The sequence below is a fragment of the Lemur catta genome, chromosome 18 (genome assembly GCF_020740605.2).
Source record: "Lemur catta isolate mLemCat1 chromosome 18, mLemCat1.pri, whole genome shotgun sequence".
Taxonomy (NCBI): Eukaryota; Metazoa; Chordata; class Mammalia; order Primates; family Lemuridae; genus Lemur; species Lemur catta.
The window spans coordinates 24833917-24844125 of record NC_059145.1 but is presented as its reverse complement, the minus strand read 5'-3'; the positions used below and the strand labels follow the sequence as shown (position 1 = coordinate 24844125).

Below are 10209 nucleotides of genomic sequence, written 5' to 3'. Positions count from 1 at the left end.
TCTGTTTCACTCATAAACATGTGTGACCTTGGGCAAGTTATTTCCCCTCTTTGGCCCTCAATTTCCTCATATGTAAAATGAGAAGGGTGGATGAGATGACTTATGAAATCCTATGAATCACATGTTGACAGAATAAATTATGCTCATTGTGATTAAGAAGTGTTCAGGATGAACCCTCCTGAAAGTCACTCGAAGCGCTGTCTGAGCTGTTAATCTTTCCAAAGGTGGTAGAGGTCGCAGTTAAGTGTGGAGATGTCCTCAGGTTGCATCTGGAATCTTTATTTTCTCTTGGGTGTCTGTGTTTTGTGCTTATGGCTGGGTTGATCCTGTCGGTTTAGGAGGGTATGTGTGTTTGGCACGGGCCTCAATTCAAAACCAGCAACTTCAGTTGACAGACTTTCAATCCACAAGGTTCTTCTGGAGACAGTTCTCCAACTCATCCTAAATTCTAGGGGGATTCCAAAAAATTACTACCAAATCCAAGAAGAGAGTTGCTTTCACTGTCTCTCTGCTGAAGATGATGGCAGGGCCCGCCATGGGTGTTGGGCAAGGTAACCATGTCCCCTGGCCCTGCCACTCTCCCACCCACTTGAGTGAAGGAGGTAACTTCTGGGAAATCCCTGGGCCCTGGGGTTGTTGCCCCCCAACTGGCTCCCAGAGCCTTGGTTTTTACACCTCACTGTGGTCTGGGGAAAGCCTTGTCAGCAGAACAAAGCTTACTGTTTGTCAAGACAATGTTTCTATCAGTCTCTGGACCAAATCAGCAAGGAGGCAATTCTCATTTCAGGGATTCACAGGAAAATGGAACTTTCCTTTTTCAGGGCAGGAATAAAATAGGCAACTTATCATCCAGCAATAAGGCTTAGATTCATAAATACCAGTTGCTATTTTTTGGCCCTTAAAGAACAGGTCAAGCAAACTCTATGCCCCCAAGTAACCCCGAAACCAGGTGGCTCCAGCTCTTTAGGCTCCTTTCCCAAAAATTTGTACAGCAGCTTCCTGGAGCTGGCTGGAAGTTGCTGAGACTGTTGGAATGTGGCCTGGGTTTGTAAATCTTTAGCTAACAGGGGCCTAATTCAATGCTACTTAAAAAAATCAAAAAGACAATGAGTGTTATTTTAAATCATCCCAGGGTTTGCGATCCTTTTGATGTCTTACTCTCTCTGCAGAAGACATTCATTTTTCTCACCAGCGGTGGCACCTCTCTAGGTGAGCGGTAAAATATGCCATGCCTTCAAAAAAAATGTCTCATTGTCTGAGTCTCTCATACTTGTCTTTCAGCATGCTGATTTGTTCTGGCTACACTTTTGGAAACTGGCAGCCTTAGGGAGGATTTTGTGACCAGTATTATGATTTTGTTGTGAGCTTGCCAGTCCTCTTCTGATTCCGGTCGAGTCAGTCCTGTTGGGTCTTGATGCTCATTCTCTTTTTGTTTACTCCACAGGGGATTTCATCACAGGGCCTCCGGGAATGGACTGCACACAATTTTCTGTATAGACGATGGGACTCAATCTTAAAGTGTATTCCAAGTATTGGGCAATCCCTCTTCAACCTCCTTCCAAAATGGTACTTTTGTTCTTCTTCTTCTTCTTTTTGTTTTTTTTTAAACCTGCTTTCAATGGCAGGTTTTGCTTCCCCTGCACAGAAAAGAAGTCTGTGCTGGATTTTCTAGCCCTGAATTGAGAATGATGTGGTTTGCGGGCTGGAGAGTGACTTTCTGGGGAGGCTTCTTTCTTTCTTTCTTTCTTCATTTCTACCACGTAAAGGTAGTGTGGTGACCAGTTTGAGAAGGAATCAAAACAATGGGGCTCAAACTCTATCATAGGCTGGCTGTTGGGTTAGATTCATCCAATCCAGGTCTTCATGAGAGCTGGTATCTTTTACCACTTGAGGCTTTCCAGTATGATAAAGGAGAAATCTTCCAGAGACCAGATCAGATCACCTAGAGATAGGGGTTTTCCTATACTCAAAGGAACAGAACAGGGAGGCCTTTTATCATTAATCAACATCAAGTATATTTTGGGAAGTCCCAGTTAGTATTTCAGGGTCCACGAAAACCAAGTCTGGGCTAATTCCAACCCCCCCAGGGATCCTGGTGCAAGGTTGCTTCAGCCCATGTGAAATCCTTTCCGAGAACATGGAGAATGTCTGCAGGTGAGGCCGGTCCCCATGTCCTGAGCACGCAGCAGTCATTAACATTGATATCTTTGACTTGGCTCATTGGTCCTACTTTTCTTTTCTACTGTTATGATTCCTCGAGGAGAGATTCAAGTCTTCTTATTTGGTTTTGGAAACAACGATGTGTTCGGACTATGTCTGCATTTTACTTCCAAAACACAGTATCTGAAAATGAATTCACAGGACAAAAAGTCCTAGCATGTATCACCCTGTTAGTTCTCTAACTTCTGCCACGGCTCCCTCTTTCCCTAGGGGTAAACGCTAAGATTCTCACAAGGACTCCAAGGCTCAATACTTCTGACTCCATTGGGCTTTCTGACTTTGTCTCCTGTGACTGGTCCCCTCGCTCATTCCTTGCTGTTTCTTGAACACGCCAGGCGTGTGCCTGCCTTAGAGCCTTTGCTCTAACTGTTCCCTCCGAATATCCCCAGGTATCCACACTGCTCGCTCCCTTATCTCCTCCGAGGCTTTGCTGATGGCTTTTTCAGTGAGGCCTTCCCTGATCACTCTGTTTAATACCCTACCTGCCTCCCTAGGCCTCCCAGCCCTCCCTAGCACCCTACTCTGCTGTACTTAGAAATACTACGTAACTCAATTATATCTATTGTTATTTATTGTTTGTTTTCCTCCACTAGAGTGTAAACTCCATAGAGAAGCAATTTTTGTTGGTCTGCTGCGTGCACTGATAAATCCCACATGCCTAGACCGGTGCCCTTGTACTGGGGACAGGGAAGATACTCAACAAAATGGTTACGGACGACCCAATTTACATCGTTCTGTATTTACAAATGGGCTCCCGAGGCTTCTCATAAAGATAATTTATAATTAAATAATTAGGTAAATAATTTGGGAACTAGTTTCTTACGTGCATGTAAATAAACCCACACGGTGTAAGCGGTTCTTTGGGGCAGCATCGTTATGCTGGGGACGAGTCTCATAGACAGAGAAGGAGCTGATAGAGACACAAAAACACGAAGAATCAGAAGATGCAGAGCCCAGAAAGCCTACAACAAAAGAATTAGCTGAAGGCTTCCATTTCACTGCAGCAGGATTTGCTGAGCTTGAGGAGCAAGAGCCTAACATGGAGCGGTTTACAAAGGTTTCCTGTGGAGTCAGTGAGATCCTCAGCTGCTACAAGGCTATTTATGATGAAAAAAAGAAAAAGGCTGTGCGAACAACCCTCGATAGCTTCCTCAAGTAACCGACTTCAGTGGTCAGCTCCCTCCTCCAGCAACAGAATCAAATCCTGATTCTCCAGCACCCACTCTCCTCTCCCCATCTCCATCATCATCTTCCGATTAATGTCAGCTGCCTTTTTGCCTCAAAGTGAGCAAGACATTGATGCCACATTTGGTGAGTGTGGACCTTTATTACTCTTTTTTGAAATTTCTCCTATCTAAATTTTTTGTATGAGTTTGTTTTTATCTTCTGTTTGTTTGAATTAAAAGAAAGAGTACAGTAGTTCCTATAACTTATTATTACAGTATATAGGTATTATTATTATTACAGTATTACACTGTATTATTATCACCACATGTGAGCCATCATAGGAGTAGGATTATTATTACCATATATGCACTGTTCATCAGGGATCCGAGTTACACACAAATCCAACCTAAAGACGATGTCAGGAACCAATCTCATCTGAATCCTGGGGACCACCTGCATACAGTAAGTCCTCACTTAACATCATTGACGAGTTCTTGCAAACTGTGACTTTAGGTGATTTTACCTCAGGCTAATTGACATGAACAAGAGTTAAGTTCCTACAGCATATTTCTGGTCCCAAAAACATCAACAAAGTTCTAAGTAAGGACCAAAAGTCTTCTAATATTAAACATGGAAATAAATGGGAGCTATATATACATTTAAGAAAGATTAATCAAAATAAGCAAGATAATTATTTACCACTTATTCCAGTTCAGGGTCCCAGGTGGCTGGAGCCTGTCCCAGCAGCTCAGGGTGCCAGGGGGGAACCAGTCCTGGACAGGCCATCCCATTGCAGGGCCACTCACACACACACCCACACTCACTGGCCCTGGGTCCACGTAGACACAACATATAAACCTAGTGGTCTGGCTGGGAAGTGACTTTTTTTCTTATCAACATTATAACGAAACAGTGTTGAACGAAATGATGTTATTTGAGGACCCGCTCTGTGTGTGTATGTATATGTGTGTATATATATTTTTAAACGATTCAATTTCTTCAAGCTATAGGTCTTTTACCTCAAAGCAACCTCTTCAGCAGTAGGAAAATTCAGAACTCCAGAGATTTTTGTCAGGACACAGTTGCTTGGTTTAGGTTGAGGTTAGTCTGGTTAACCAAAGAAAGAAAAAGAAAAACCGTCTGCATGTGTCAAGAGAATAATATGTTAAGAACACATAGCAAATACTGTTCTCAGTAGAGGGCTTGGTGTTAGGGCTACCTGCTGAAGACCTGGTCCATTTGAAGAATAGCTCGCATTATAGTAATTCATCTAGGGGATGTATATTGGGGTACAAGCAACAGAAAACTCAACTCACACTGGTTTTATAAAGAAAACGATATACTCAGTCATTGGCTCATTTCCTCTCCAGGTATCTATCCCAAAGAAATAGAAACATACGTCTACAAAAGACTTGCATAAGAATGTTCACAGCAGTTTTCTTCATAGCAGAAAAAAACTAGAAATATGCAGGCAACCATCAGTAGATAAACAGATGAACTGAGGTCTATTCATACAGTGGAATAGTGCTCATCAATAAAAATGAATGAGGTACAAGTAACAACATGGATAAATCTAAAAACTATTATGTGAGTAAGAAAAGCCTTACACGAAAAGTACATACTATATGATTTGACTTACATGAAATTTTGCAACTGTTAAAAATATGTGGAAAAATATCAGAAATGTGGTTGTCTCTGCAGGTTTGGGATAGAGAATGAGCATAAGGGAACATTCTAAGGTGATGGTAATGTTCTATATCTTTACAGGGGTTTGGGTTGCACAGATGGATGCATTTGTCAAAACTTAGCAAATGTGCAACTAAGATTTGTGCATTTCATGGCATGTAAATTTTATTTCAAAAGAAAAATTGCCAACAAATATTGATGATCTCTAGTTAATATAGATGTTAAAGTATTTCTGTGAGACACATCATATGAAGCATAATAGCATAATAGTTTTTAGATTCACTCATATTGTTACATGCAGCTCATTCCTTTTTATTGTATATGTGGTATTGTATGTGCTATGTGGATATTGGCAACTTGCTTTGAAAATGCATCAAAAATAAGATCAATTGATGGATTAGTAGAAGGATGGATACATGGATAGATATATGATAAAGCAAGTATCATGAAAACTATGAGGGAGAGCCTCTAAGTGTTCTCTGAAAAAGTCTTTTGACTTTGCTGATGTTGAAGTGATTCATGATATAATATTGGAAAAAAGGATAAAGTGAAATCACTAGCTCATGTAATCAGGAAAGTGAGAGGTGGACCAGCTTTCATTCAGCCACTGGCAGGAATGAAAATGGGACTGTGTTCACAGAGGTACAGGTGTCCCTGGCAAGCCCCTGCTCCTTTGACAGTATTAACAGCCTCACCACTGCACCGGCCTGCACCAAACGCTTCCACTGGGCCCCTGAACTCACAGCCACTGTCGGCAGAATCACTCACATCTTTAACTTCTTCTCTACATGTTCCTTTCACCTTCTCTTCCAACTGAAACTGGCTCTCCTGAGGACACTATTTCCTTGTAAATGTCCTCTCAAATGTGGCTGTTTTCCACAGCTGTGGGGCCTGGAGGGGGTAGGTGTCCTCTTTCCTCCCCATGCCTCTCCCTAATCATTCTTCTCTCCCCAAGCTTTGTAGCTCTTGCCATCAGACCAGATCATTTCTCCTCTTAGAAGAGTTTAGTTGTCCCTCAGTATACTTGAGGGACTTGTTCCAGGACCAGCCCCTTTCTCACATACTCAAATCTACAATACTCAAGTCCCAGAGTCCACCCTGCTCAACCTGCATATTCAAAAAGTCGGCCCTTGGTGTAAGCAGGTCTCACGTGCTGCAAATTCCGTCTGTGTTTGGTTGAAAAGAATCCCTGTATAAGTGGACCCGTGCTGTTCAAACCTGCGTTGTTCAAGGGCCAACTGTACCCTAGACAACTAGTTAATACCTCCTTCTCTTGCCAACATGCGTTCCACACTTAACCCTGTTAGCCAAAGATCTTACGTCCAATTTGACTGAGAAAATACCTACTCATCTATTTTTGCCCTCTGTTACTTTGGTCCTGTTACTATGGATAAACCATTTTTGCTCCTATCCGGGACTGATTTTTGCACTTCGTACTGAATCTCACCTACTCTCATCTTTCAAAAACACTGCTGAAGAAATTTGTCACTGTCTCTTTCACAACATCAGGTTTTTTTTTTTTTTTTCCTCTCTCTTCTGGATCATTCCCCTCAGCACATAAACATGTAACAAATATATATAATATCTCTTATAAAAACGAACTCTTCCTGATGCTGCATGCCTCTTCACAGATTGGCCCATTTCTCTGTCTCTTTACAGCAAAGCTCCTTATCAACAGCATCGCTTACTGTCTCCACTCTCTCTCATTCTCTCCACTCCAAGCAGGTGACCACAGCCACTGCTCCTCCCAAAAGACTTTTGTTACCATCACTAACAACCTTCTTTTTGCCAAATATACTGGTCAAATCTCAGGCCTCATCATACCTGACTTAAAAATTGCTTTGTACACCAATGATCGCTTTCTCCTGGAAACATTTTCTTCCTTTGTATGCTCTTGGTTTTCTACCTGGGGCTGCATTTTTTCAGGGCTTTTTTGCAGGATACTGTTCATCCCCCTCACCTCTGGGAATGCTACAGAGCTCAGTCTCCCACCTCCCTTTTTTTTTTTTACTTTATCTACATTCAGTTCCTAGTTAATGCCATCTATTCATCAAGAATTTCCAAGCTTAGGCTGGGCTTGGTGGCTCACGCCTATAAACCTAGCACTCTTGGGAGGCCGAGGCGGGTGGATCGCTCGAGGTCAGGAGTTCGAGACCAGCCTGAGCAAGAGTGAGATCCCGTCTCTACTAAAAATAGAAAGAAATTATCTGGCCAACTAAAAATATATATGGAAAAAATTAGCCAGGCATGGTGGCACATGCCTGTAGTCCCAGCTACTCGGGAGGCTGAGGCAGTAGGATCGCTTAAGCCGAGGAGTTTGAGATTGCTGTGAGCTAGGCTGATGCCACGGCACTCACTCTAGCCCCAGCAACAAAGCGAGACTCTGTCTCAAAAAAAAAAAAAAAGAATTTCCAAGTTTATATAACTCCAGGCTAGCCTCAGTCCTAAACTCTAGATTCACATTTCCAATCATGTCAGTTGTCTACTGTGTCATCCTGAGTGTCTAATAAGCTTTTCAAACTGAGTGTGTCTGACTTCTGATTCCTAGCCTTCCCTCTTGCCTTCCTGCAGTCTTTCTCATCCTCATGAATGAAATGCCATGCTTTCCATTGTTTTAGGCCTAAAATCATGTAGTCATCCTTGACACCTTTCTCTCATTTATAACAGCAAATCTTGGTGATGGAATGATCAGAATGTATCTAGAATTTAAGTACTTGTCACTACTCTTGTTACTGCAATCCCAATTCAATTCTCATTCTTTCTCACCCAGATTATTGTAATCACCCTCAAGTTGGCTGTCCGGTTTCCACCCATGTTCTCCTACAGTCTGTGCCAAATACTGGAGCTAGAGAGATTCTTATAATTCAGATCACGTGTTTCTCCACTCAAAATGATCTGGTGGCTTTCCATCTCACTATGAAAAGCTAAACTTCTTACATTGACGTTTGGGACAGTTTGAACTCTATCAACTTGGTTAAGCTAGAACTGCTTTTACCAGAATCCTCTTCCATGAAGGGTTCTGGGTCAGAGTTGACTAAAGAGGAATTTGTGCAAGATGTCAAAGGCAGAAATGCAGCCATTACTTTTCAGAGATCTTTGGAGTCAAATATGGTACAGGACAAACACAGATGCATCTAGAAAGTTCCAGGTGCTTCTCACTCTCTTCTGCTCCGTGTCTAGTTTTTCCCGGCTGCTGAGCAGCAGTTGCCCCAGGCCCATCACCGGATGCTTGCCCGAGGGCACACAGAGGTGGTGAGTCTGCACAGACGGCAGCTTTCCTCTGCCAGCCCCGCTTCCTAGTCCCATGCCAGCAACTGGGTGTGCCTGGCTCCTAGATCCACCTTGTAAACTCACTTACCCGTACCAGGGCTGCCTAGGGACTCTTCTCTCACACCCAGTGTGAGAGACTGTTACTTCTCCATCTCCTCTGACAGTTGTGCAAGGTCTAAATTCCTATAACAAAGCCCTTATTCCAAAGTACCATGGTTCTGCTTCCCCAGTAGAGCCTTGGCTGGCGTGATCTACAAGGCCCTTGATTCTTCTCTGACGTCACCTCTCACCGTCTTCCCATTGCCTCACGCTGTCCGATCACTGCCTCCCTTCCTGTTCCCCCACGTGCCGAGTATGATCCCGTTCAAAGCGGCGGGACTGTACTGGGTGCTTCCTCTGCCTAGAATGTTCTTCCTGCAGGTAGTCACAGGGCTCACGCCCTTACTTCCTTCTGATCACAGTTCTAATGTCATCCCGGAGTGGCATTCCTGACAGAAAACAGTAGCTCTTCCTCTTCCCTACGCCTGGCTTCCTGGATCCCCGTTTGGGTTATTTTCCTATATTGCACTTACCACCACCTTCCATGCTATTTATCTGTTTATTTACTGCCTGCTTCCCCACGAGGGGTTTTTTACCTAGAGTCAACCTGGGATTTCAGGAGGTTGTTGGCCAGGAAAATAATCATATCATTATTTTGACTATCCTCTAACTGAAACGTAGCATTTCCTTTCATCGTGAGTACAGACAGCAAACCCATGACTTAGCAGTGCCTGTGGCTCGTCAACAGGAGAGCACAGATGTGTCTCCTATCGCATTACAGTTGTTGCCAATTCCTTGATATACCCTTTGTGCTCATCATCACTTTGAAATGAGGGTAGCCGTGCGGCCCATGCAGTTAGACGGCAGGTGATTGCAGCCTTGCTGCCCAAGGGTCCAGCGGGCAGCTCTATGCTTGGTTTTCATTCAGTCACCACGTGGTGAAAACACAGCTTCTCAGGGTGGTGACCCAGACGCTTCCTTGCTTTCTAGTCTTTCCTACTTACAGTGTTTATCAATCCATTGAAGGAATGAGTTGTGTCTGCTGTTTGTTTAAAATTTTGTAAGACTGGACGGTTCAACTCAGAATCCTTAATTCTCCCTAAGGCTGCATGGTCTTTTGCAGCAAGGATAGGCACGTGGCTAGGAATAAAGACCAGACACGTTCAAATACATTTGATAGTTGAGATAATCACTGAAGTATGTGCTTTAAAATAGCATTGCTAACAGACTGAGCAGATAGGGGTCAAGCACAGTGTTGCAAGGAACTGAATTTGAATATAATTGGTTTTCTTTGGATTCTGTGCGTTTTATTTTACACAGTTGAAAATATTTTGAGAAAGAATCTTTAGACTTTCCAAAACTGCCATGGGGTCCACGGCACAAGAAGTTAAAGCCCTGTACTAGAGTGCAGGCTGTAGGAGGGTACAGACTTTTCCTCTTTCGTTCTTTGCAATTGTTCATCTCTTCTGCTCAGGAGTCTACCCTTGGTGAGATTTGATTCATTTCAAGAACAACCTGAGGCCAGATAGAACTCAGTTATTTATAGTTTCTCCTCTCCCTGGCAACCAGCCCCTTACGTTTCCCCAGGGCCACCCTCTCCTTTATTCACCCTAGGTGGCATATTCATTAAAGGAATTGCATCCCTTTGCGATGACTAGAGACAGCATTCCTGAAAATCCTGCAGACAGGTAAGGGCTTTTCTGGACACGATGGCAAATCTTCAGTACACCCCTGTTAGGAGGTAATAGTGTAAAAAAAAAAAAAAAACCTGAAATATTCTCACAAGAAAGAAACCCAGCAATAACTCATACTTTGGGGATTTCCAAG

At 43.1% G+C, this 10209-nt stretch overlaps 1 long non-coding RNA gene across 1 annotated transcript; it reads left to right on the top strand.

Annotated features, from left to right (window-relative positions):
* The first annotated feature begins 214 nt into the window (after positions 1-214).
* LOC123623530 lies at positions 215-2986 on the top strand. The gene is made up of 3 exons (XR_006729874.1): positions 215-262; positions 1445-1566; positions 2814-2986. It is a non-coding gene; the product is annotated as an uncharacterized LOC123623530 (long non-coding RNA).
* Positions 2987-10209: the final 7223 nt, after the last annotated feature.